At 43.5% G+C, this 23,167-nt stretch overlaps 1 protein-coding gene across 3 annotated transcripts in view; it reads left to right on the top strand.

The window, feature by feature from the left end:
- Window positions 1-23,167, top strand: part of CPNE4 (copine 4) — a 204,957-nt gene that overhangs the window by 65,685 nt on the left and 116,105 nt on the right. The window lies entirely within an intron of this gene.

Here is a 23,167-nt window from a genome sequence, read left to right as displayed (position 1 = left end):
AATGTGTTAAAATGTATATTTTAGGATGCATATTTAGAAATGTGCACATTAAGAAAAAATCCCAATCCAGTAACAGGAGCTGCATGAGGAATCCTGGGTGCTGGATTGGTAACTAGGCAAATCAAGGTATCCATGCTATCCATTTGCATTCATAGCATGGGTCCCTATTTGGTAAGAACGTCTGTAAACGGGAGCCTTCCCCCCCCCCTTTTGTTGCAGCGAGTTTCCCAGAAGGAGGGCATTCAACACCTTAAAAAGTTAATATTGCTTATATTCTTAGTTCCCGAGACTGACTTCAAAAGGGAACTATTTCCTGCTTAACTCACAGGGCATTGAGATCTTGACCCAAGTGTTATGAAGCTAGGATCATATAATCCTATTGAAGTCACTTGGAAGTTTGATATTCTATTACATTCAATGGGAATGTGCAAAAACTCCCCTTCTGAAAAAGCAGAGTATATTTAGCATCTCTACTGTCCTTGGGACAGCTAAAGATCTGCCAGCCTTGACCTTGGCTTAGGGTGGGCTAGTTCATCTCCAGAGATCAAAGCTTTCGCTGTGCCCACTCTCCAGCTCTGGAAATCTAGCTCTGTAACTTCAACGCCACCCTGCCCCAACAGAGCTTGCCTTCACCACTATCAGGCATTTAGCTTCTGCTCTTCACTGCCTCCTCCCTGCTAGACTCCCAGTACGTTTCCGAGCAGAATTAAAAGTGTTGGTGCTGACCTTTAAAACCCTAAACGGCCTCGGCCCAGTATGCCTGAAGGAGTGTCTCCACCCCCATCGTTCTGCCCAGACACTGAGGTCCAGCTCTGAGGGCCTTCTGTCGGTTCCCTCACGGCTAGGGTTACAGGGAACCAGGCAGAGGGCCTTCTTGGTAGTGGCGCCTGCCCTGTGGAACGCCCTCCCATCAGATGTCAAGGAAAGAAACAACTATAGTGGTACCTCTGGTTGCGAACGGGATCCGTTCCGGAGGCCCATTCGCAACATGAGCAGAACACAACCCACAGTGGCACATCTGCATGCGCGGGTTGTGATTCACCGCTTCTGTGCATGCGCGTGACGTCATTTTGCACGTCTGCGCATGCGCGAGCAGCAAAACCCAGAAGTAACCCTTTCCGGTACTTCCCGGTTGCCGTGGGACGCAACCTGAAAAAACGTATCATGAAGCAAACGTAACATGAGGTATGACTTTATCTGACTTTTAGAAGATACCTGAAGGCAGCCCTGTTCAGGGAAGTTTTTAATGTTTGATGTTTTATCGTGTTTTTAATATTCTGTTGGGAGCCACCAGATGGACGGGCTATAAATAAAATAATAATAATAATAATAATAATAATAATAATAATAATAATAATAATAATAATAATAATAATAATTTGACATACCCATGTGGATTATATAGCCGCCACTGCAGTCTGTGTATACTGCTTATCCCTGGCATTGCACTAACACCTCTTTCCGCAAGACTAAGACCACGTTCCAATGAAGCAACATTGGGACCAAGTCCTGTATCATCTCCAGTCTTACATAATCCCCTCCCAGGGAGGCAGTGATGGCACTTGGATGGCTTCAAAAGAGGGTTAGACAAGTTCATGAAGGATGAGGCTGCTATCAAGGCTGTCTACCTTGATGGTTATGTTCTTTGTCAGAGGCAGTATGCTTCTGAATACCAGTTGTTGGAAACCACCACCAGAGGGGAATAATAATAATAATAATAATAATAATAATTTATTATTTATACCCTGCCCAGCCACTCTGGGCGGCTTCCAACAAAACACTAAAATACAATAACCTAGTAAACATTAAAAGCTTCCCTAAACAGGGCTGCCTTCAGATGTCTTCTAAAAGTTTGGTAGTTATTTTTCTCTTTGACATCCGGTGGGAGGGTGTTCCACAGGGCAGGTGCCACTACCGAGAAGGCCCTCTGCCTGGTTCCCTGTAACTTGGCTTCTCGCAGTGAGGGAACCGCCTTGGCTTCTCTCAGTGAGGGAAAGTGACTCAGGTCCTGCTTGCCGGCTTTCCATAGGCATCTGGTGAGAATACTAGGCTGGACTGGGGATACAGAAATGCACAGAATCCCCCAGCCTGTCATATAGGGCAATGGATAGTGACTCTGTGTCTTTGATAATCAGATACTCTTATTTCTCACAAGAAAGAGAGGCTCAGCATTGCCATATGCGATATCACCAACGTGTAAAATGACCTTTAAATTGGAAATTAATTTTAGGATAACGGGATTAAAAATAAAACCAACAGAATGGATTAATCACCGACAATAATTAAGGCTTATTCTGTTGTTACATAAGGTCACTCACTTCAAAACACATTAATTATGGAAACAAATTTCACAGCAAAATTTGCCAATAGCAAGAAAGAGTGGCTCTGGCATCTACCATATGTCTTACAAACATTCATAAATGTCTGCTGTTGCCTCTTAAACAATCGTACCTCCTCCCCTTAAAAATATGTATATTTGTGCTAGCTGGTATGACACAAACATCTTGAAGTGTCTAGAAATGTGGCTGCAATTTCCCTTTTAAAAATACATGGGGTATGAGTTGTGGATCACAGCTGCAATCCTAACCACTTCTAATCACAAATAAGTCCCACTGAACAGTGAGGCTTTTTCCCAGGTAAAAAGGGGTAGGATTGCAGACCAAGGCAGTGTCTTGGAGCTAAGGAAAATGATGCGTGGAATTCTCAAGCAAATACTCCAGATTTAAAATTAGCAGGTTACTTTTTAAAAATTGTCCCTATTATAAATGCTGTTGGATTTATAAGATGAGGGTGGATAAAGGTATAAAATACTTAATATCATGGGTTGTATTCAATTAAGTTGTAGACCTATGGAAATTCCTTTACTGAACTCAGTCACAGGTTGGCATCCATCTTCCTTGGGATACAATGTAGGAATGCACCTTTGGTGGTGAGGTCTAAGTGTTGGAAGGTTGCAGCGCCTGCTGTGGCCATGTGGGAGAGACATGTTTTGTTGCAACTGGGGCAGATAAAGGAGTCCGGTTGTGCTGCTGCAGAGGCACCATGGCATTTCTTCTCTCTGCGATTATTTATTTATCACCCACCCTTTGCCCTAAGGTCCCAGGGTGGGTCTCCTCTGAGTAAAACTCAGTTGAATACCACCCAGTTGGGGTTGACATTTTCTTGCAAAACATTAACTGCTGTGAATTTTTTAAAAAGCTGTGGAGAGTTCATGCAAAAGAGATTCTTGAATATTTTGATATTGCAAACTCCTAAATGAAATGACTTGATTTGCATCTCTCAGACCATAATGCAGTGGTTCTCACACTCCCCCCCCCCCGGGCCGCAATTTTAGAATAAAAATTTGCTTGCGCCACACCAATTTTTTTATTGATAAGAAATATACAGTATTGGAAAAGAAATAAATAACTCCCAGCAGTGCTTGATTTATAACACAGAACACAACTACTTTATAATATCATCATGGGACAGCCAGGGGGAAAAATTGTGGGGACGGGATTTGATGGTGATGCTGTATCCTTTCAGTGTTTTCTTGCCGGACAGCAATAGGTGCAGGTTAATTTGTTACACCGTGAAGCTGCTTGGGCTGCTCACTTTATCTGTCAGCTGCAAAGCAAGTTATTGAACTGCTGTCGGGGGATAATGCACAACACTCAAGAAAAAGCTTTACGCTTACTACCAAAGAAATGATTGCATTTGAGGTACGATATGAAAATAAGCTCAGATATGCCACAGTTGCAGAAACCCTGTATCACACAGCCAATGTAGTATACTGGATAGTGTTAGATTTTGAAGGCTTGTGGCTGATTCCAGCCGACTCCTAATCATGGATAGGGATAGGTTTGAAAGGAGACTACTAGATGCTCGTGCTTCTATTGCTGCTTGGCCAGGGCTGAACTGATACTACCCTTGCTGGTACCTTTCCCAGGAAAATGAGAGGCTCACTATGTCAGGTTCCTACTGGAAGACCGGACAAAAGCTAGAACGTTAGCAGTGGCAAAGTTTTTATCGGTGGTTGCAAGAACAAATGAGCCCTATATTCTAAACAAAATGCTTGATTAACCTGGAGCTAGGCTGTATGAATTGTGTATTGATTTGTAATGATTTGTTGGGTCTCTGGACCGTAATAAAGATTGATTGATTGATCTATTGCTGCTTCTACCTTGGGTCAATGTCCTCAATCTTTTCCCACTGGGAACTAGGACTACAAGTCCCAGAATCCCTAGTGGGAAACTGATGCTTCCTAAGTAACATAGAGTGGGCGCGGAATGTCAGTTTCCCATTTGGGGATTCTGGGACTTGTGGTTCCAGTCCTCAGCAGGAAAAGGCCCTCTCTGGGGACTGGGAACACCCACCTTTGCCACTGGGGTACATTTAGGGGACATTGGGGCAGGGAGAGGTAGTCAAAGAGGCAAGGGCAAGTGGCCTCAGTCCCCAGGAGAAGACTGCCCCAAGGAGAACATGCCCTTAAGGCATTATTTTGGAACCTTGATGTGATGTGTGTTGGTGGGGTTGAGGCGGAAGTGAGGTGGGGACAGCTAGTGGTGGAAGAAATTAAGTTTCTCTCGGTTTCTCATTTCTCCACCCTTAAGTTCAGCTCTCCACATTTCAACATCAGTTCGTGATTTATTTATTTTTAACTCCTCATGAACAATCAACATTATTATTTTCCTGATAGACACTTTTAAGGCAATTTTGCCTGATATACACATTTTGCAAGCAGCTCCCCCTAATATTAGGCATTTTTGTATGCCAGTTTCGCCAATATTTGCATTGTTGTACACATTATTTATCCTGCCAACCTAGCAGTTCGAAAGCACGTCAAAGTGCAAGTAGATAAATAGGTACCGCTCCGGTGGGAAGGTAAACGGCGTTTCCGTGCACTGCTCTGGTTCGCCAGAAGCGGCTTTGTCATGCTGGCCACATGACCCGGAAGTTGTATGCCAGCTCCCTCGGCCAATAAAGCGAGATGAGCGCCGCAACCCCAGAGTCGTCCACGACTGGACCTAATGGTCAGGGGTCCCTTTACCTTTACCCTTTACACATTATTTAGTTGGGAAGCTGCGCTACAAAATTCAGAAAAGTGTGGATTTTAAAGTGTAGCTTGGGTTGGCTCTATGTTTGTTTCGGAATGTGCGAATTATGTAGGTTTCGTTAAAATTCTGAATCGAATTCCTCTCCCATCCCTAATATGGGAGTCACCTTGTGTGGTGGGGTGCAGGACTGTATTTGCGTCTCTGTTTTTATCCACCACTGGTACAAATGCAAGGCTGTGGATGAAAATGTTCTCAATGCTTCCTTACATTAGCGCTGCCCCTTTGATGCTTCTCTGGTGAGCTATTTTGTGTACTTTTGTCTCACCCCCAAACAGATCAGCCCCCACCACGATATGTCTCCACTCTGCCCTTGTTATATCAGGCCTACACAACTTGTGATCCATCAAGCAGTCCACAAGCCACCCATGATGTCCTAACAGATGCTTGATAAAAAGTTGTGTAGGCCTGTTACATTTTTATTTTTTATTTTTGCTGTTGCCCAGAACTGAAAATAACAGTGGAGGTGTAAATGTCAAGCCCTTGGCAAGGCACTATAAATGGCTGGTTGAGTAAAGTTCAGCTTGATGGGTTACACAAGTTGTGTTTCAGGAGTGTGGTGATGCTGAAAGCAAGATAACGCTGAGCTTACCGTACCAAACAGACTTTCATCCATAGTTTGCTCGGCTTCTTCACATTTGTCTTGCAACGCTAACCATTTGTTAATACAGATTTGTGCAGGGAATAATTTGCTGCATCCATCTATGCTGGCGTCGTGAAGTGACACAGCGAAGAACGTGCATTTTAGCGAATGCTTATTCTAGTAGATGAATCTAGATTGCCCCCCTGGATACACTAGAAAACATGATTTCCATTAAAACCAAAAACAGTAATTACTGCTCTAAAAGGTGGGTTTCCCTCCTTTTAAAAATGTTACTTGTCAGGAAAATGGGTTTTCTGTCCATTAGCTCACAGCTTGCAGATGCTGCCACATTAAATCAAATGTCTTCTTGAAATAGTCCTTTTAATGCAACCTCCCCACAGGAAACTTTTCATGTGGTGTCTGATTGAAACTGCAAATGTTAATGTCCCAAGTATAGCCCTGTCTGGTACTGTCAGTTCTGATCTTTCTCCCTCCCCCTTGTACTTTCCAAAGTTTTTTCTTGTACTTAACATCCCACCTTTCTTCTGTAGAACTGAGGGCAACTTGCATAGCATTCCCCAATAGGCCTGTGTTGCTTTTGCATGTTTTCATCCATGAATCAATTCTTTCCCGTTTCTGAATTAATCTGCACCTTAGGGGGGAAAGCAAACAAACCCTGCACATATTTAATTATGCATTTCTCCTTGCAAAATTATTTTTAACTGTATTTTGATACGTTGAGCTGAGAACTGTCCTGTAAAATTTAGAGAAAGAAGAAATCTGAATGTACGCGTTCTGATCTATACGTTAGTCCAGGAGAGGTGCACTGAGTTCATGTCTGAATTTGTGCAAGTCTGAATTGGCGGAGAGTGAATTCCTGAACACCTTACTTATTAGGCAGAGTATGAATGGGCTGTTTCTTTATGTTGGAGGACAGATGTTTTGTGTGTTGTGCAGCCTTCCTGAGCCCTTTCAGCTGATTGGCTGCCCTCAGGTACAGTGGGAGATGCTATCTTGTCATACTGAAGATTCAGTTTCCAGTTCAGTTGGCTTCGTTATGTGGAAGGCACTATCATTCTTCAGCTCAGGCAACAGAATACAATAAATAAATAAATAAGGCAACAAATTGTCTTGAATTGACCCTATTCCTCAAGCATCTCAATATTCAGTCAGTGTTCCAAGCCCTTTATGCACTAAACCACTTTAATAGACTTGGCTTCCCCCTAAGAATTATGGGGAGTGTGAGAGTTTGTTAGGATATTCCTATTCTCCTCACAGAGCTTCAGTTTCACAGAACACTGGGAATTTTAGGTGTATGAGGAGGGATAGGGTGTCAGGAGCTCAGCCTACACTTGAGTAGGACCCTGGTAGAGAAACATGCCCGACTGGCATGTTCCCTCCCTCCTGGTCAATCGTTCAGGAGCTTCAAAAGTTTTCTTCAGCCCGAACATCACAGCGACCAATGCTAACCGACACCGGCACACTTAGGGATCCACTGAGTTTGCGCAGTTCGCGTGGCAGACCTCAGCAACTCAGCATTTTGGCTAATCTACTTTATTTGCATATAAACACACACGGAGCACTGCAACATGGCTCCCTCTCTCTCTAGCATCAGACAGCAAAGAGAAAAAAACAAAGGACAATAGTCCCACTTCACGGAACACAGCAACACAAACATCCTGTCTCTGTCACTTCCCACTCTGTGGAATCAAAACATATACCGTCACGTGTTAGACAAAAGTCCCATGACTGCAGTCATGGAGCAGGAATTCTAACATAGGGGTCTCCTAACAACTCACAGCACCCTTAACAAACTACAGTTCCCAGAATCCTTTGGGGGAAATCATGACTATGTATGTGGTATGATGTTGCTTTAAATGCATAGTGGAGATGGGCTGGAAATAGACCTGCTGCTTTGAGCATGGTTGTATCATGTGCTGGGGCAACTACCTGTATTGATTTCAAAAATGTTCAGCATGGATGGTCCATAATGAACTACAATGGATTCAATTCGGCTCTGCCCCAAGTTCAAAGGCACTGTTTAGACATGGTCTAAACATGTTCTCAAAGCAGTCTAGCTCTCAGACTATGAAGCCGATAAATAAAATTGACTGTCATCTCTTTGGACCCATAAAAAATTATCATCCTGTATTGTCTAATGGATGTATCTGAAGAAATACTCTGTCTTTCTTGAAACATTTTTATACAGAGTTGCATCGAGTTACTGAGTTTCTGCTGAAATCAATGGACGACTAGTTTGACTTCAAACTTTTCCCATTGATTTCAATGGGAACTAAGTACCACTAACTTAGAATCATAGAATCTTAGAGTTGGAAGAAACCCAAGGGTCATCTAGTCCAACCCCCTGCAATACAGGAATCTCCATGACAGATGGCCACCCAACCTCTGTTTAAAAACATCCAAGGAAGCAGAGTCCATCACCTCTCATGGGAGTCTGTTCCACTGCCGAACAGCTCCTACTGTCAGAAAGTTTTTCTGAATGTTTAGCCGGAATCTCCTTTCTTGTAATTTGAAGCCATTGGTTTGGGTCCTGTCCTCCAGAGCAGGAGAAAACAAGCATGCTCCCTCCTCTATGTGACAGCCCTTAAGATATTTGAAGATGGCTATCATGTCTCCTCTCAGTCTCCTCTTTTCCAGGCTAAACATACCCAGCACCTTCAAGCGTTTCTCATAAGGCTTGGTTTCCAGACTCTTAATCATCTTGGTTGCCCTCCTCTGCACACGGTCCAGCTTGCCAACACCCTTCTTAAATTGTGGTGCCCAGAATTGTACACAGTATTCCAGGTGTGGTCTGAGTAAGGCAGAATAGAGCGGGACTATTACTTCCCTCGTGGGTGGTGCTGGGGTCTAAACCACTGAGCCTCTTGAGCTTGCCAATCAGAAGGTCGGCGGTTCGAATTCCCGCGGTGGGGTGACCTCCTGTTGCTCAATCCCAGCTCCTGCCAACCTAGCAGTTCGAAAGCACGCCAAAAAGTACAAGTAGAGAAATAGGTACCACTCTGGCGGGAAGGTAAACGGCGTTTCCGTGCGCTGCTCTGGTTTGCCAGAAGCGGCTTAGTCATGCTGGCCACATGACCCGGAAGCTGTACTCCGGCTCCCTCGGCCAATAAAGCAAGATGAGCGTCGCAACCCCAGAGTCATCTGCAACTGGACTTAACTCTCAGGGGTCCTTTACCTTTTTATTACTTCCCTTGATCTGGACACTATTCTTCTGTTGACCTAAGTCAGAGAATCTGAAAATATAGCATTATGTGAATGGGTAAAAGCAGGTAAATCATTTTAGAGTCCAGCACTCCACTGATAATAATAATAATATTGGTCATTGCCTTTGCAATGCATTGGGAGCTACGTGGATTCTTAGACTGTGCAGGCACATGTATAGACACGTACAGACAGCTTTCAAGGAAGTAGGAAGTCAACGAACCCGATTTTCCTATATAATTGGCAAATGAATTGTAACATACGTCGCAAGATTTTATGCTCTGCTGGAAGCAGTTCTTGTTGAAATCCATCTTAATTTTTTTCTAATGCCTTCAAACAATGCAAAAAATCTATTATACAGTTTATCGAAGCTTACAGGCTATGGATCGTTAGGAGGCATTCATAAAAGCTGCTGTGTCCTAGAAAGGGCTCCTGCTAGGTTCTGCATTTTTCCATTTGAAAGTCGCAGTCTATGCTCTGAGAATTTATTATCAAAGATAAGAACCTGGGTTAGACTGGAATATGGGCATTGTGCAAATCTAAAATTAGCCATCGTGACATCAGAGTTCTTTATCAGTCAAGTATGGCATCCCCCTTCCGATGAGTCATGGAATACAATAGAAACGGGTTTCTGGAAATGTGCTCCATCCTCAAAAGTTCTTTATCTTTGTCTGACTGTTTCTCTGCCGTTGTTCAAGTGCAAATGTGCATTTGTGGAAATCACAGCAAGCTCTCTAATTTTAAATGGCTTAAGAGATTGGCTACATGTAGAGATGCTCCTGGATTACGTTTGGCCTGCATTTTTAAGCTAACCAACCGGATTCACACATACTGGACAAGGCATAGGCAAACTCGGCCCTTCAGATGTTTTGGGACTACAACTCCCATAATCCCTGACCACTGGTCCTGTTAGCTAGGGATGATGGGAGATGCAGTTCCAAAACATCTGGAGGGCTGAGTTTCCCTATGCCTGTACTGGACTAATAAGTAGAATGGAAAACACTTATTCTTTGGTTGGATATTTCAGTCGTTAGAACATTAGACTCTTAATCTCAGGGTTGTGGGTTTGAGCCACATGTCGAGCGAAAGATTCCTGCATTGCAGGGGGTTGGACTAGATGACCCTTAAATAGCACCAGAGATTGTCCCCTGGGGCACCCCATAGGATAGTTGCCAGGGGGTTGAAAGGCCCTTTTCCAATGCTACGCTTGGGACTCGGTCCTGAAGGTAGGATTCATACCACTGTAATAAAGGTAAAGGTAAAGGGACCCCTGACCATTAGGTCCAGTCGTGGCCGACTCTGGGGTTTCGGCGCTTTATTGGCCGAGGGAGCCGGCGTACAGCTTCCGGGTCAAGTGGCCAGCATGACTAAGCTGCTTCTGGCGAACCAGAGCAGCGCACGGAAATGCCATTTACCTTCCCGCCGGAGCGGTGCCTATTTATCTACTTGCACTTTGACGTGCTTTCGAACTGCTAGGTTGGCAGGAGCAGGGACCGAGCAACGGGAGCTAACCCCGTCGCAGGGATTCGAACCACCGACCTTCTGATCGGCAAGTACTAGGCTCTGTGGTTTAACCTCAACACCTGTAGCCAGGCCTGGTTTATCCTTTGGTCAATTGTACAAGAGACAGGTCTCATGCATCCCCAGGGATCAGCCAGCAATTGGCTCAAAAGGCATCTGCGTGAGACTTTGGAAAGGTGCTGCCAGTCAGAGCAGGCAGTATTGGGCGAGATGGATGAGCAGCCTGACCCAGAATGAGATGGCTTCCTGTGGTCCAGCTAAATGGATTTTGGATAGCAAGCCTAGGAAGGGCCTCCAATGAGATACTGGAGAGCAATTGCCTACCAGAGAAGACAGCACTGGGCTAGATTAATCAATGCTTTGGGGTGTGTGTGGAATAGACAGTCGTGTATTTATATGCTGACTGACCCCATTTTATCCCAGTAGTGCTTAAAATTTAAATGGTAGATAAGTGCTCTGGATGAAATGGTTTGTCAAAGCACACAGCTCCTTGTGTTAGGCATCTGAAATATTTCACCTAATGCATAAATACCATCCTAACTGTGCTGTTTGAGAGTGTGAGCTGTTTGTTGTTGTGAGTAGAGAAGTGTACAGGTTATATATAAATATGGGGGGGTAGGATTCAGAGAAACAGGTTTGCAAAACACTGAAACTATATCTTTTGCTGCTGTACAGGAAGGGAGTCGTACAAAATACGTTTTTGGCTTAAACTAGTCAGAAGGTAGAATCTGAGCTGGAGATTTTATCGTTTCTCAAATAATCACATTTGGGGTTACCACCTTATTTTACTTCTCCTAATCCTGTGCTTTCAACCATCAACAGCTGCTTCTAGCATGGCAAAACCTCCATTTTTGTGTCCTGATCTGCTCTTAAAGATGCAGGAAGAGGGTTGGTTTTTTTAAAAAAGGGAAAGGAAGGAAAGTGGCATCACTTTAAGCCGTTGCCTAAAAATACACTTTGGTTTTATTAGCAAGAGACCACTGAAAGTCTTAATTTTTCTTAGTGTTCCCTTTTAGAGTGGGCCTTCAAGCAAGGAGTTGTTACATGTCCAAAGACTTTCCACATATAAATTTCTTTGTCTAATTCTCAGTCTTTTTCTAAAACTGTGAATATTTATTGGACTATTATCTCTTTTACAAGAGTGGGGGGAATTAAGCTGGTTGGTTTTTAATGAATGCCAAATATTAAAGTAATTGTCCCTTTATCAGCTTGCAGCTTTTCCTTGTTTCTCAATTTAATGCATTGTATTCTTCAAGTAGCCTAATCAACCACTTGAATAGATGGAAATGAATTTTGCAGAGATACAGAAATATTGGGTTCTTTGGGGCCAGAGGTCCCCTGGCAGTGTTCTTAAAACACACACACACACACACACACACACACACACACACTGTTCCACTTGCATTATTAAAGACTGATTTCACTTTCTGACGATTTCTGTCTGAATTTCCTGCTCTTGTAATTAGATTATCCGTTTAGAAGTCTAGAGCCTCAGTTCTTATTTTTTTTAAGGGATGCGCACAGAGCAATGTTGTTGAGTCAGGTGGGCTGTATTTTTCCAGCAATCAACAGATGAAAGATTCTCCCATCTCTGAAAAACCGAAAAATTTTATAAATGCAAGGATAATACAGGCAGTGACCATGTTGGGCGTGTCCAAAAGATGCTTGATTGCCGAAACATGGGTACTTCTGAACTCAGAGAGGGGGAAATGGGTTGAGGAATGGGGAAAGGGCAGAATGCGCTTATGTATGCACTGCCAACATGTGGGAGAGGCTGGGAATGGAACCCCCACGTAAAATGGTTGTTGCCTGTATAAAAGTGTATGTTTACAGGCGTGGATTTAGGGGGACGTAGCTGGTTCGGTTGGGACATGGGTGGTGCTGTGGGTTAAACCACAGAGCCTAGGACTTGCCGATCAGAAGGTCGCTGGCTCGAATCCCCGCGATGGGGTGAGCTCCCGTTGCTCGGTCCCTGCTCCTGCCAACCTAGCAGTTCGAAAGCACGTCAAAGTGCAAGTAGATAAATAGGTACCGCTCCGGCGGGAAGGTAAACGGCGTTTCCGTGCGCTGCTCTGGTTCGCCAGAAGCGGCTTAGTCATGCTGGCCACATGACCCGGAAGCTGTACGCCGGCTCCCTCGGCCAATAAAACGAGATGAGCGCCGCAACCCCAGAGTCGTCCGCAACTGGACCTAATGGTCAGGGGTCCCTTTACCTTTACAGTGGTACCTCGCAAGACGAATGCCTCACAAGACAAAAAAACCCGCAAGACGAAAGGGTTTTTTGTTTTTTGAGCTGCTTCGCAAGACGATTTTCCCTATGGGCTTGCTTCGCAAGACGGAAACGTCTTGCAAGTTTGTTTCCTTTTTCTTAACACCGTTAATACAGTTGCGACTTGACTTCGAGGAGCAACTCATAGCATGCGGTGTGGTAGCCTTTTTTGAGGTTTTTGAAGACTTTGGTGATTTTTGAACCTTTTCTGAACCTTTTCCGACACCGTGCTTCACAAGACAAAAAAAATCGCAAAACGACAAAACTCGCAGAACGAATTAATTTCGTCTTGTGAGGCACCACTGTACCTTTACCACTGTATTTGCTTAAATAATTTACAGGTCACTTTTCTACCTGGAGAGCATCATGTTGGCTTCTCCTGGATTACAGATTGTACAGGAGCTGCATAATATTGTCCACCTAGTCACAAGGACATAAAAATAGTGCTCCTGGTTCAGGCCGATGGCCAATCTGTTCCAGCATTCTGTTCTCACAGTGGCATGTGGGAAACCTGAAAGCAGGATTGAAATGAAGCCGAGTAGTTGCGGGCAGACCGAAGCCCCATAATTTTGGTTTCCATCTCAGAACCCCATTGTTATTCAACAGAGGATGTTTATTCAGTTAGGTGTACTTTCCCAACCCATCTGAAATACTTGGGGGAGAGGCATTTGAAATCCCATTTGCCTTATGAGGAATAAAGGATATCCTAAAACCAATACTAAATTAATTTAGAATGCATTCAGACTCATTACAGGAGGCACTTTTGAAATATTTTCACAATGGCGGGAACATGAATAAGAGTATTTTTTCTGCAATGTACCCCCTTTAGGGATCTCTCTGGGCACATTTTCAATTTATGGTCACAAAAGCAGTTTGGGAAGAGAAATGCGAGGGAAATACTTGTGGATGCCTTCAGGGCATGACTAGAGTAACGAAATTTCTTTGTGAATATTGGCAACCAAAAGAATAGATAGCAATATCAATTTTGAGAAGTAGCTGTGCTGCAGAGTATTGTCCATCTGTTGCAGCAACAATAACAGTCCTATGGCACCTTAAAGACAATTGTATTACTGTATATTTTAAATGTTTTGTGGACCAGAGTAAAGTGTGGAAATATAGGCAGCTAAACTTTTAAAATATCCCATTCTAAGTTGCTTCCAAAGTTTCCCACTTCCATTAGCATAGAAAGAGACCATGCATTTGGTAAGTTAAAAATTGTTTCCTTACAAACTCTCCAAAGGTCAGATTTATGTGGTTTTCCATACAGCAGCGAGAAAAGACAGGCAGTACAACTTACTTTCAAAAATGGTTTCTAAATTATTTGTATAGAAACACAAAGATGGTTTGCTAAAGTTACACGGCCTAAGCTTGGAGCATCCAGTTTAGACATCCTTACTGATAGGCTATGGTTTTCCCAGTAGTGATGTATGGAAGCGAAAGCTGGACCATAAAGAAGGCTGATCGCCGAAGAATTGATGCTTTTGAATTATGGTGCTGGAGGAGACTCTTGAAAGTCCTATGGACTGCAAGAAGATCAAACCTATCCATTCTTAAGGAAATCAGCCCTGAGTGCTCACTGGAAGGACAGATTGTGAAGCTGAGGCTCCAATACTTTGGCCACCTGATGAGAAGAGAAGACTCCCTGGAAAAGACCCTGATGTTGGGAAAGATGGAGGGCACAAGGAGAAGGGGACAAGAGAAGGCCAAAATGGTTGGACAGTGTTCTCGAAGCTACCAACATAAGTTTGACCAAACTGCGGGAGGCAGTGGAAGACAGAAGTGCCAGGCGTGCCCTGGTCCATGGGGTCACGAAGAGTCGGACACGACTAAACGACTAAACAACAACAACAACAACAACAACTGATAGGGTTCACACGTTGGAACTGTGGAAAGTGGGAGAACAAAATGTTTGGTAGCAATGTGAGCGGGAGTGACTTAGCTAAGCCTATCAGGATAGCTTACTCTATGGTCTTAACCCCTTCATGCATTAATTAGAGTTAAGTATGCTTGTTATGGGACGCAGGTGGCGCTGTGGGTTAAACCACAGAGCCTCTTGAGCTTGCCGATCAGAAGGTTGGCGGTTCGAATCCCCACGATGGGGTGGGCTCCTGTTGCTCGGTCCCTGCTCCTGCCAACCTAGCAGTTCGAAAGCACGTCAAAGTGCAACTAGATAAATAGGTACCACTCCGGCGGGAAGGTAAACGGCATTTCCGTGCGCTGCTCTGGTTCGCCAGAAGTGGCTTAGTCATGCTGGCCACATGACCTGGAAGCTGTACGCCGGCTCCCTCGGCCAATAAAGCGAGATGAGCGCCGCAACCCCAGAATCGGTCACGACTGAACCTAATGGTCAGGGGTCCTTTTACCTTTACCTTTATGCTTGTTATATGAGGCTGATTTATCCTACAATGGGGAAGTGGTATGAAATGAGGAGAGGGAAGGAGGACTAGACTCACAACTCCCCCTGCCCAAGTTCTATTTCAACGGTTCACCTCTGGATGGAGCAGACTCAAGCCTCCTCCACTAGGAGCATAGCAAAGCCTCTATCTAGAGTATACCTTTCACATGCAGGCACCATTAAATGCAAGGTAGATTAACCTGGGCTCTATTTCTCTGCGTCAGCTAAGTGAAGAGGCTGTTTGCAGATTGTAGACCACTACCTGGATGCAGTGCGTGGAAATCTGTGTACTGGGTGAAACTAGCACCTAGATGTTAAATGACTTTTCACAATGACACAAATGGATGTGGAATTGTGAGATCGGAAATAATGAGAAACTAAAATGGGCAGATTTGTGCATCCCTGCAAAAGAATTTGTTTAACCTGAACAATTTCTGTTTTTCTTTTTCTGCATCTAGTTAAGTGCAAATTTGAAATATTTGCTGGTATATTTTGATGTTTTTTAATAAACAGCCCTGAGTTCACTGCCATGTCTTGGGGATACGTGATGTAAGTTTAAGACACACAATTAACTTCATGCTCCAACGTCTTGCTTAACTTGTAACCTGATGTTTGTTTGTATGCAGACAAAACTCTGCAATAATAATAATAGTAATAATAGTAATAATAATAGTAATAATAATAATAGTAATAGTAATCGTAATAATAATAATAATAATAATAATAATAATAATAATAATAATAAATTTAAACCATCTTGTCCTTGCCTCCCTGGTGTTTGTGATGTGGCTTGACAAGGACCAGACAATACTGGTTAACAGAATAAGTTGTCTCCTTTAGATTGTGTCAGTCTCTTGACATTCTTTCTGCATTTTGAGAAAGCCTGCCTTTTTCTGGCAGATTTGATTATGCCGTGACTAGGGTTATTGTCGTAGCCAGTGTGGTGTAGTGGTTAAGAGCGGTAGTCTCGTAATCTGGGGAACCGGGTTCGCTTCCCCGCTCCTCCACGTGCAGCTGCTGGGTGACCTTGGGCCAGTCACACTTCTCTGAAGTCTCTCAGCCCCACTCACCTCACAGAGTGTTTGTTGTGGGGGAGGAAGGGAAAGGAGAATGTTAGCCACTTTGAGACTCCTTGGGGTAGTGATAAAGCAGGATATCAAATACAAACTCCTCCTCCTCCTCCTCCTCCTCCTCCTCCTCCTCCTCCTCCTCCTCTTCTTGTGGAAAGATCTCCCAAAGCCTTTGCTGTTGCCCCTCCCCCTTGTGCATCTTTTCTCCATTCAAAATGGAAAGGAAGGTGGGCATCCAATCTTGGTATCCAATGAAATGTGACCATATTTGTGGGACCATGTTCAATATAGGAGAGGCTGAGCCAGTGCTAATAGGAACTGAGCAGAAAGAACAGCCTCTTGTGCATTGAGGATGTTTGAGGGGAAATTTACTAGACCTTCTGTGGCTGCCATAAGAAGACACTGGTGGGGTCCGTTGGTTTCCACAGACACCATGCAGACAACTCCTGCTCCAACCCCTAGATGTTGTTTATTTACTCCCTCTGTCTTGGGAAAGTGGAATTGAAAAATTATTAAATAGGAAGTAGCTTTTTAAGAAAAGCAGCCACTCAGCAGGCAACCACAAACCAACTGCAGGGCCCATCCATCCATGTGTCTAGGGGCAAAAACAAGCTATATAAATCTGGAAAACCGGGTGGGTTACATAAGGAGAAAGTCCTGTTTATTACTTGCATAGTCTCAAAGCAACACAGTCAAGATTATTAGAACCATTTTATCAAATAATGAAAACAAACCTTTTGAGATTACGGATATAATTGCTATCCATTAAAGAAAATGTAAAATGCCTTCCCAGTGATCAAGGAAGCCTGGGCTCCTGGGCAGAGTGTCTGCTCTGCATGCAGAATATCCCATGTTCAATTCCCGGCATCTACACGTAGGGCTGGGAGAGACTCTTTGATCGAATCCTGGAGAGCTACTGCCAGTCACTGTAGAGTCAATACTGAGCTAGATGGACCGATGGTCCAGCTTGGTATACTGCAGCTCTCTGTGATTCCTATGATGACTTATATGTCCATGGGAGGCACTGTTCAAAGGAAAGAGGTAAGGGCCCAGAGTCAAGCATTTATTTTTGCATACAGTATATAAAGGTAAAGGTAAAGGGACCCCTGACCAATAGATAAGATACCGAGACTTCCCATCCATTCTCGCTAGAAGTAAGCATAACTGTGTTGGACTTAATGCAACAGCAGCAAAATGCCTGTACATATATATCCTTGTCTCCCCTGTCAGAGCAGCTATGAAGTGGGGCACACTTGTGAAAGGAATACACAGTATATGTGGCCTTAAATTCATATTGAGGAAATTGAGCTGATCTGATGCAAAGAGTTTCCCCATGAAATGTCTTCCAGTTGGACTGCTTATGAATAAGGTTGCCAGCCAACTCCAAATATACAAAGCAGGCCTGAGATGAAAATAAAAGGGTATTTTCCACAGTGAACCATTTCAGCAATGCTGAAAATCCTTAGATCTCTTTTTTTATGAGTGGTTCTGAAAAAGGCAGAAATGTTCACAAATTCAAAATGCTGATAATGAGAAATGCCCTTCTCATTCTCAGTTGACCTTACTTGGTCTTACTGGCATAATCGCATTGTCAAAGCTGACTTTGTAGTGTTGCTGTGTCATAACATTGACTCTGTGCTCTTTGGCTGGCTAGAACCACACATGCCACAATTTCCAAGAAGAAGAAGAATCAAGGGGGAAAATGCACCAGAACAGCCACAGGGAGGGGAGGCAACAGCAGTGAACGGAAATGAAAGAAAGTGAACAGTCATTTAATTTGTTGTTAAAGGACTCCCTAATAAAAAGTTGAAAATAATTGCTCCAGTCATAATAAAGACACGATTATCAGACTACATGGCATGCTCTTCTTGAAAGAAGTGAAGCACAGCAGTCCGTCATTTTGTTGTGTTTTGATTTTTTATTTTAACACTCCCGATATCTTAGAAGTCACCGAGCCATTTGATCATTCTGCAGCAAAGGGTTGTTGCTTTGCTAAGCTTACGCCTTAGTATTCTGACAACTTAACTTCTATTGTCTTTATCTAAAAATAATTCTAGCCTGCTTTGAAATTTTGGAAAATGTGCAAATGTAATAATTTAAAAATAGGCTTTGAAATTTCATTTTCTCTTTTGGCAATGTTGGTTGCTATGGTGTTCAAGTAATAGGTTGTGATTTTTAACGCTGAATTAATTACTACTTCTCACTCACAGAGAACATCTAATTATACATATTCATGAAAAACAGTGTTTGGTATTCCAGTGGGAGAAAGAAAACTTTTTTTGTACTGTGTATGGTGCATTTTGTTTAATGCATGCATCTCCTTTTACAGATCTTGCCCTCCTCCCAAAAGTCTTAAATTGTCCAGCACTTTAGGAACTTTATAGATTTAAATTTTTATTTACTTGTACCAGGCGCTTTGTAGCATGATTGCGCATATACTTGATATGATCATTATTATTAGAAACAAAAGATAAATCCCAGATAAATTAGATAAATAAGCAATTGTGGTGGATGGCTTTGAAAGAGCTCGTTGCAAATGCGGGGGTGCAGCTTGGATCAGGTCCCTGTGCAGAGTGCAGAACAGCTTGAACACCATTCTACTTGCTGATGGCTGGATCAGCATCACAGCCCCCATATCTGCTATTGTCACTGGAGGGAAAAGCTTCTGTTTGTGGCAACGCCTCTGTGTTCTGTTCAACATGTAAAATGGCCCCATGCTGTAGGGCACAACCCTGTGCCATCAACTGAACACATGGACTTCATGGCCACAGAAGGGCATCAAGCTCTAACTCTCTATTCTGTTCATCTCCAAGATCCTAAACATCCAATTTGCAGCATTGCAATAACCATTTCTGTTTAGGTTTTTTGTGATGATCCAATTATTTCCCCCGGCAATATAGGATAGGCCAAGGTAACTCAAAGCAGATGGTCCATGAAAGATGGCAACGGTTGTTGTAGTTCCACCTGATACTACTAGGTGCTCTAACGTATCAATCCTACTATCAATCCGCATCTTCCACAAAAAAGGATTGCCTCTATATTTTCAAGTTACCCCATAGATCTAGCTTAGAGTGAGCATATGGGTCAAAGTGTAACTGACAAGACATTAGACATTGTGTCTCCAAGTGTTGAGGATTCCATAAGGTGTGAAAAAAGAACACAGTGTGATGATTAAGCCAAAATCAAACGAAGCAGAGAAAACTAGTATTGGTAAAAGAAAGTAGAATGATGATCACTTTTGACACATGCCTTGATTGATGTAAGAGAGGGACATCAGCAGTTGCATATCCATTACAGCTGCCCCTTGAGAATTGTGTTATGCTTTTATTACAGCATCCGTCAAAACATTTGACATCTTTCCCCTTTTGCCAAAAGCCCCCGAAAGTAGATTCGGCCAGATGAAACTCCACCAATGTATTGTACCTGATATCGTAGCAAATGTTAATAGAGGCTAAGGGGGGGTTGTTAGTAGGCTTTGGGTATAAGAGTGGCAGCATCTACTCCACCCTCTATGTCCCAGAGAGTAGAAATTGTACAGTGGTACCTCGGGTTACAGACACTTCAGGTTACAGACTCTGCTAACCCAGAAATAGTACCTCTGGTTAAGAACTTTCCTTCAGGATGAGAACAGAAATCGTGCAGCAGCGGCAGTAGGAGGCCCCATTAGCTAAATTGGTACCTAAGGTTAATAACAGTTTCAGGTTAACGACAGACCTCCAGAACGAATTAAGTTCTTAACCCAAGGTACCACTGTATTGCATTCTGGAGTTAAGCAGGAATATAATTTCTCCGCTGAATCTATAAGCAACCTGAGCCACACACTTGTTTGAATTTAAGATGGTTCCCCTTGTTCGGCCTCCACCATGATCTGTGCTAGTTTTGGCCAGTCTATAACTGAGGGTTGCCACCAGCAAAGTTTTACTTAGACCAATTGAAATTAATGGGCCTACATTAGCCATGTTCATTAGTTTATATGACTGTGCTATGAGTAGACCTGAGAAAAAAAGACAAACCAATGAACAATATATCGCCAGATAGGACTTCATTGTTTTTGCCTTGCAGGGCTGGCCTGATATAGTTTGCTGCCCTGAGGCACAACAGCAAAGACCCGCAAGTCCAGCTTCACAGTAGACCCCAGGGCCAGGGAAATTGTTTGGGCACCCAAGCCAGGAAATCCCACAAAAACACTTCTCCCCCACCCTGTCAGTAAAACCGCACCAATAATGAATTAAATAACTTGCTGTGCTTTCATGACCTCCAAAATCAGCTGCCTGAGACAGCCGCCTCACTGCCAAATGACAGGGCCGGACCTTTCAGCAAGGAGGTTGGTGCGGCTGCAATGCTGGGAGTGCAGGGTTGGCTCTGTGGCTGCGCTGGTTCCAACCTCCCCACTGCCTCAACTAGCCTTGTATCTCCTCCCCAGCAGATGACTCACGAGGGCATGTATGGGATTTACTCTTTCTTCTCAGCTATTTGGCCGGAGATGAGAGAGGAATTAGGGCTGTTCTGGAAACAGGTTTATCCTTTACCCAACTTGTCAAAGAGCTGGTCTCATTGTTGGCATCCGTCTGTCTTGAGAGACAATGCAGTGTGCCTCTGGAGTCAAACTGCTGGAGACTCACAGCACCTGCTGTGGCTGCAGAGGCCAGTAATTCATCTCGCTTTATTGGCCGAGGGAGCCGGCGTACAGCTTCCGGGTCATGTGGCCAGCATGACTAAGCCACTTCTGGCGAACCAGAGCAGCGCACAGAAATGCCGTTTACCTTCCCGCTGGAGCGGTACCTATTTATCTACTTGCACTTTGATGTGCTTTCGAACTGCTAGGTTGGCAGGAGCAGGGACTGAGCAACGGCAGCTCACCCCGTTGCGGGGATTCGAACCGCTGACCTTCTGATTGGCAAGTCCTAGGCTCTGTGGTTTAACCCACAGCACCACCCGCATCCTTTTTTGTTTGTTAGAGGTACCAAAATGAGGTACCCAAGGCGTACACCATGTATGGAGGTTCTGGGCTACCCAGACGACAAGTCCCCCCTCTTGACCTCGCTGATGTGGTCCAAAGGAAAGCAGAGCAGTACATTTGGCACCATCGTAGCTGCAGAAGTTGCTGGAAGGAAGTGTATAAGACACTGCTCACATACCCAGTTATCCTATCTAAAAATGTGATGCGCAACATTTTTGTCTGGCAGCTTTGAGCCCTTTTTGCACAGCTTTCTTCAAGCCCCTCTAGTGCATCCGAATGGCAAAAGAAAATGGTTTTCTGATTAATATCCAAGTGATGCTAGACATTATATTTAATCTCACTTGAATGTACTCAACAGTGTGGAAGCCAGCTGCACTGAAGCTACTCATTAGTTTTCAAAATGCTTTCAGGAAGAAAAAGCGTTTAATTATGTGAAAAGCCCATGTTGTATTTAATATTTAAACTAATAAGTGGTTATGTAGCTCAGGCTGTCAAAAACAAGAGTTTTATTACATATTAATGCAATTAAAATTGCATCAGATTTTGCCGAATTATTGTCATCTGTTTAAATTCTGAGCATTTTTCTTGTTTGTGCAAGGATTGAAAGCCTTTGGGAAAGTGTGCTATTTGGTGTGAGATATATATATATAAAATCTCCACATTTTAATCTTTTTAATCTTGAAGACCTTGAGGCAAGTCACACCATAAAAGATCCCCCCATCATTAAAAAAACCTGTATGCACCTTAACAAACTGAAACAAAATCAAAACTTTCCAGTTAAAATAACTCACCCCAGCCAACTTCACTAAAAAATAAAAATAATCCAAAGTAGCCTTTATTCCCATTTCTGCTTTCTATACTGCTTATCACATCATCATCTTCTTTTTACTGATCTAAGGGGGAATTCGAGCTGTTGCTTTCAACACTGAAATTTCATTGGTCATACTGATGAATTTGGAAAGTGTGCCGTGGGCTTTGTGTTTGAATTTGGTGATTCAGTTATAGTAAATTCTTACTGAAAGTGCAGCATACAAACACCATTTTAAAAAGACCAATGCGTCCATGGTGAGCATTAGAAATTTCTGTGGCATTATTCAATTCCATGCAGTGGCAGCTGGTGCCCATTGAGACTGGTATAGTAGAAGGTGGGGAGGAAGAACAGTATGTTTCCGAGCACAATTCAAAGTGTTGGTTCTGACCTTTAAAGCCCTAAACAGCCTTCGCCCAGTATACCTGAAGGAGTGTCTCCATCCCCATTGTTCAGCCTGGACACTGAGGTGGGCCTTCTGGTGGTTCCCTCCCTGCGAGAAGTGAGGTTACAGGGAACCAGGCAGAGGGCCTTCTTGGTAGTGGCGCCCGCCCTGTGGAACGCCCTCCCTTCAGATGTCAAAGGGATAAACAACTACAGTGGTACCTCTGGTTACGTACTGAATTCGTTCCGGAGATCCATTCTCAACCTGAAACTGTTCTTAACCTGAAGCACCACTTTAGCTAATGGGGCCTCCCACTGCTGCCACGCCGCCGCCATGCGATTTCTGTTCTCATCCTGAAGCAAAGTTCTTAACCCGAAGTACTATTTCTGGGTTAGCGGAGTTTGTAACCTGAAGCGTATGTAACCCGAGGTACCACTGTATCTGAATTTTAGAAGACATCTGAAGGCAGCCCTGTTTAGGGAAGTGTTTAATGTTTGATGTTTTATCGTGTTTTTAATATCCTGTTGGAAGCCGCCCAGAGTGGCTGGGGAAACCTAGCCAGATGGACTGCGTATAAATATTAAATTATTATTATTATTATTATTATTATTATTATTATTATTAGAGCCAGAGTCAGTTATAGGTAGAGCCAGCTCATTTTGTCCTAATAATAATAATAATAATAATAATAATAATAATAGTCCACTCATCCGCTTCCCTGCTGAATTCTATAAGGGCAACACTGAGCCAAAGGAAGGGGAAGCCGACAGGCAAGTGCCCCCTGCTGGACAGTTTGCAGTAAGAGGACAGGAAAGTGGAGGTTGACTGAGAACAGGCTGAAGTTTTATGTCTCATTAGGGA

The sequence above is a fragment of the Podarcis raffonei genome, chromosome 12 (genome assembly GCF_027172205.1).
Source record: "Podarcis raffonei isolate rPodRaf1 chromosome 12, rPodRaf1.pri, whole genome shotgun sequence".
Lineage (NCBI taxonomy): Eukaryota > Metazoa > Chordata > Lepidosauria > Squamata > Lacertidae > Podarcis > Podarcis raffonei.
The sequence above is the reverse complement of the archived record's forward strand: the minus strand, read 5'-3'. Positions and strand labels throughout refer to the sequence as shown.